Below are 6000 nucleotides of genomic sequence, written 5' to 3' on the forward strand. Positions count from 1 at the left end.
AATGGCCAGAAAACACATAAAAATGTCTTAGTTCTAAAATGCAATGGCTTAAAAACACCAAAGAAAGTGTTCTCTCTCTAAAACGCATTGAACCAGGACAATAGTTTTGTCTGTGAATTGTCTGAACCAGGAAGTAGGAGATCAAAAGGTTGTCTACGAATGCAGCCCTAGGACCCCGCCAGGGGCTGCCGCCCCTTGGACCTTGCTACCAGGGGCGCTGCCCTCGGACCCCCGCCAAGATCGTAAAACGCAATGACGAAATTAAAAACCCAGATCGTAAAAATGAAATTACATGGATCGAAGCCGATTTCTTCAACGATTGACGAAATTTGAATGATTGAAACACTTATCAGCGATCGAATCGAACGGATCGAGTGATTATCTTCAAAATCACCGGAAAAGATGACATTTTGTATGAAATTAAACTTGGTTTTCTTCAAAAAAACTGAAGAACATGTTGATCGGGTGTTTGAATCATTGATTGGTGACGAAAATCGCACTATAATGTAGTGATTATTGAGATAGAAAGTGAAGAAATGGTTGAAGATGGTGGGTTTTGAAGTTACTAGAGAGAAGAAGGAAGAAGAAAGGATAAGATTAACTAAAATACCCTTCCTATTTATTTTAAATTTTGCCACATATTCTAATCTTATTGCTTCCTGCCCTTCCTTGTTAAAATAAACTTTCTATTTGATCTCACCCGTTCTTTATATATGTAAAACAAGTAACTGAATCTTCATAATTCGGTGTCTCAGTGATATACGTGGACTTCGAAGTTCAACCTTCCACACTTTTGATGAATAATATTTTACCTTGCCATTTAATCAAAGCCATTATATTCTATTCTATTCTATACTATTAATAGAGAAACTTGAATCTATTCTATTCTATTCTATATTCTATACTATTAATAGAGAAACTTGAATGAATAGTAATTCTTTGTTTTAAAGGTTTTTTTATGTGTTATTTAGTGGTTTTTTATATATATCTTATATAACTTGCGTTTGTTTTTTATCGATATAAATCACGTGTCGGTATTTTTTGTTCATATCAAGATTTTTTTTTCCTCTATGGGTTGTTGTAACGAGTGTAGGTGGCGTAACAAAAGAAACCAATACCGATCAAATTCCCGCTGTGTTGTTGGTATATTTTTTGGTCATATCATGATTTTTTTTCTCTATTAGTTGCTATAACAAGTGTCAGTACCGAAGTTAAACGAACTAGTAACTACCCAGGGCGCAACGCGAGAATTTCCGGAGCAATGTACGGATTTAATAGCACTACTTCGATTGAAACCAAAAAAAAAATTTTAAAATTAGAAAAAAAAAAAGACAAAAATAACATGATTTTTATCTTTTGTTGTAAGAAAAACGATACATGGATATGGACCTAAAAACCAAGCATGTGTGATGTTTATAGCAAGTCATGTCAAATAATGCTGAGAAGATTGGTGGTTCCATAATGATGAAACTTGTGGATTATTATATGAGATGGCGATATGGTAGGGTTTGAGGTGCCCGTGACTATGGAGAAGAGAAACCTAGCTTGGGTTCTGCCGTTAATATTCTCTGTTTCCCACATTTGTTGTTTTCCATTAAAAAGTCTCTCGTGCACAAATTTTAAAATTCTTTCATGTCCTTTCTTATATTATAATGAGTAAACTTTCGTTTTATTTCCTATGGTTTGGTCACTTTAACGGTTTTGCCCAAAACCTTTAAAAATAGCCAATTTCCTCCAATAGTTTGCTATGGTTTTTCTATTTTGCTCCCCGTCTCTAACTCCATCCAAATTGTCTGTTTTTCCATTTTGCTCCCCATAGCAAACTATTAGAGGAAAATGACTATTTTTAAAGGTTTTGGGCAAAACCGTTAAAGTGACCAAACCACAGGGAGCAAAACAAAAGTTTACTCTATTATAATTTTCTTGTTCTATATGCACGGTTGCTATATGTTTTGGAACTATTATGGTGGAACGAATGAGGTACCAGGGTATGATGGTAACTACGTCATGAATTACTATCTGAACACTTGCGGATCTAGAAAATTTTTATAGGGACAACGTTTCAAAAAATGGGTAACGAAATTGAAAACACGTCAATCTTTTTCCAAATTTGCAGTACCGTCGGAACGTTAAGGGGCAACGGAGGTTACCCCTAGTTACAAGGTAGGTCCGCCCCTAGACTCGAACATTTGCAAACGTCAAAATCGTTGTAAATACGTGGTTGTAACGGTTTTGGTCGCCGCAAAGCACTTCATGATGATTTAGCAACGGCTTGAATTTGCCGTGAATGAATGAGCTACAAGGGTATGATGGTAACTACATCATGAATTACTATCTGAACACTTGCGGGTCTAGAAAATTCTTATAAGGGCAACGTTTCAAAAAATGGGTAACGAAATTGAAAACACGTCAATCTTTTTCCAAATTTGCATACCGTCAGAACGTTAAGGGGCAACGGAGGTTACCCCTAGTTACAAGGTAGGTCCGCCCCTGGACTCGAACATTTGCAAACGTCAAAACCGTTGTAAATACGTGGTTGTAACGGTTTTGGTCGCCGCAAAGCAGGGGCGATGCTTTGAAGGGGCCGGGAAGGGCGCCCGACCCCCCGAACTTTTCGGCCAGTAATGTTATATATGTAGTTTTCGTATAGAAATTTTTGGGTATATACGTTTTCGCCCCCCCCCCCCCCATAAAAAATTTCAAGCTTCGTCACTGCCGCAAAGCACTTCATGATGATTTAGCAACGGCTTGAGTTTGCCACGGCCTTTTCAACTGCACACGGTCGAACTTGTGACTTTAGCATATATAGATGTTTTTCAGACCGAATCAGAATAGCGGATTTAGGGACCAAATAGAAATGGTTTTGCGACGGGTTTATACAATTAATAAGTAATAGCAATAGATTTAGGGACTGACAATGGCGAAGCTTGAAAATTTCCATCAGGGGGTCGGATGGTACCGGACCTAAAAAAAAAATTTCTATCGCGTTGTTTCGAGGTGATATGTTCGGATCGGATATCGGTGATTCGATTCGGGTCGGGTCGGGTCAGACATTAATATCAAATAAAAAACGTTCTCAAACATTAAAACGTAAACATGAACAAAAACACCAAAACATTAAAAAGGAGAGAGGAAGGTGGGTACCCGGTTCTCCTAGATGAAGAATCAGTGGCGGACTCAAGAATTTTTTTCATGGGGGTGCGGAATATTTTAAAGATGCTAGGCCCCTAGGTATATAAAAAAAATTCGGTTCATATCAGGTCGGTTCAGTTCTGGTCGGGTCGGGTCATGTAAAATAAAAGAATATCAAGCTAAAATTTATATAATTATCAAAAACAGGTCAAACATCGTTACAAACATATTAAAAATGTCGCTCTATTGGTTTTCATTTTTTGAAATCTATTGATAGAGAATCCATCACTAATAATGCTGATCATGTACGTATTGTTGGTCTGCATGGCATCCGTGTACCCATCTTTACAGGATGAAAAATAACTACCTCTTAGTATAATTCGTTTTTGCATATATATAACAACGGTTATATTGACAAACAAGGATTGTTAATTAGGTCATGTTAGTCGCAAGTATTTCTACATAATTTTTCTGGGTGATTTTAGACTTGCACGAGACTAGTTGCCAATGGTTGCAAGTATTTAAAAAATATTGTACTTGAATTATGACAACCCTATTGACTCATATTACCATGAATCTAACACGTATATATTGTTCGATGCTTAACTTTTTTTTTTAAAAGGTGAATTTCATTAAACAAACCAAGCGGAAATCTCCAAGCTAGAGAAAACTGCGGAAACAACAATTATATCAAAGAGAAATTAAAATTACACCAATCTCTTCATTCTACCGATCCCCCTTTATATCTACTTTTAAACCAAAGGAAATCCAATGACTTAACATCCGAAACAATTTGCGCCACATTCGTGTCTTTGTTTGTAAAGATCTTCTCATTCCTAGCTTTCCAAACTCGCCAACAAACCAAAATAATAACCCCATATAAAATATCTTTCTTCATATTCGATCACCCCACATAATTAGCAATCTGCAACACATCTTTAGTCGAGAACACATATATCGGAGGTAACTTACACCACGATACAATGGCGCTCCAAACTCCATCAATAAAACGACACGCCGACAATAGATGGTCCGAAGTCTCTTCCGCTTCACCACACAAAGCACATAAGCCATTGCCAACCCTTATATTCCTTCGACGAAGAGCTTCTTGTGTCGGGATTCTATCCATACTCGCCCTCCACATAAAAAGGTTACACTTGTTCGGTGCTTAACTAATTTAAGGATACCCAAACTCATATATATGAAACAGTCCATTTTAACTGAGACAATGTTGATCAAAATTGTTTTTACTCCAACACCTTTTAACTTACTAAAGTTGTATACATTTATTAGATCCCTGATTTTACGTTTTGTGTAAGCCACAAGGTTCTTTTTTTTTTTTTTTTTTTTTTTTTTGAAAACTTATAAAATTAGATCACAAAAATGTACGATATTAAACGCATCCTCTATTATATATATTATATATATTAATAGAAAGTTGTGATGAATAGTAATTGAAAATTGTTAAGTATTTATTTTTATTTTTAGTAATATTTTATCTATTATTTATCTTAGTTTTTAGTAATAAATAGTATTTGAAAATTCTTAGGTATTTGTTTAGGGGGCTACTAAACGTACCCCCACTTGTTACTTTTTATACCCCCTTTCTATAAAATCACATTTAAACTTATCATATTTACCCCCTAAAAAGTCATATTTTTTAAAGTGTTCTTTTTTGTTACAAAACAAATTCAAAAGTGTAAAAATATAATATAGACGTTCTTAAAAAATATTTTTATGTTTATTTAAAAAACCATATTTTTTAAAAGGTTTTCAGATATTTTTTACACTTTCTCAAATAGTATTTTGATTATGTTTTCTTTTATTAAACATCTTTACAAATTACTAATAACGTTTTTCATATAAAAACAATAATAAAAAATGTTTGAATTTTATTTTTGAAAAAAGTCTGCATTATATTTTTTTCCTCGTCTAGTTTGTATTTTAAATGTCTTATATTTATTATTTTTTAATATTTTAAAATGTTTTTTTTTTATTTTGGAACGACCTGAAGTGGGTATCTGATGCGTAGTCGAAAACCAATTATTATTCGTAATTATGTTTATGCTTTTACGTGATTTTTGGTTTCGAATGACCTACTTTTGATTACAAAAAAAATCCATATATATTTTTGAAATCAACCAGTTTGATATATTTTTTAAATGAAGAAGAGAAAAATATTTGTGAATCAACCCTATCCATTTGTTTTGCTTTAGAAAAGTGTTCACTTCGATCTAAGTCTTAAACTGGTTTTAACAGGTTTATAACATATATTCTTTACACTAATTAAATTTGAATTTATATAGATTGTTAATTTATAGTTTGATAAAATAATTTTAGTATCTATTGTTTATTTGTTCACTTACATAGATGGGCTGTAAACGCTATTTTAAAATATTTTTTTTTACTTTTTTGATAAATAAAAATTGTTAATTATTTTGTAAACACGTCTAAAGTATTAAAAATTATAAAAGTAAGACCTTTAAAATACAAACTAGACGAGGAAAAAACATAATATAGACTTTTTTTTCAAAAAGAAAGTTCAAAACATTTTTTATTATTTTTATAAGAAAAAATGTTATTATTTATTTGTAAAGATGTTCAATAAAAAAACATAATCAAAATACTATTTAAGAAAGTGTCTTTAGAAACAATATATGAAAACTTTAAAAAATATGATTTAAATAAAAATTAAAAAATAAATATTTAAAAAAACGTTAGTAATTTTTTTTACACTTTTGAATTTGTTTTGTAACAAAAAGAATAATTTTTTAAATGATAATTTGTGTAGGGGGTAAATATTAAAAGTTTTAATGTGATTTTATAGAAAGGGGGTATAAAAAGTAATAAGAGGGGGTATATTTAGCC

The sequence above is a fragment of the Helianthus annuus genome, chromosome 10 (genome assembly GCF_002127325.2).
Source record: "Helianthus annuus cultivar XRQ/B chromosome 10, HanXRQr2.0-SUNRISE, whole genome shotgun sequence".
Classification (NCBI taxonomy): Eukaryota; Viridiplantae; Streptophyta; class Magnoliopsida; order Asterales; family Asteraceae; genus Helianthus; species Helianthus annuus.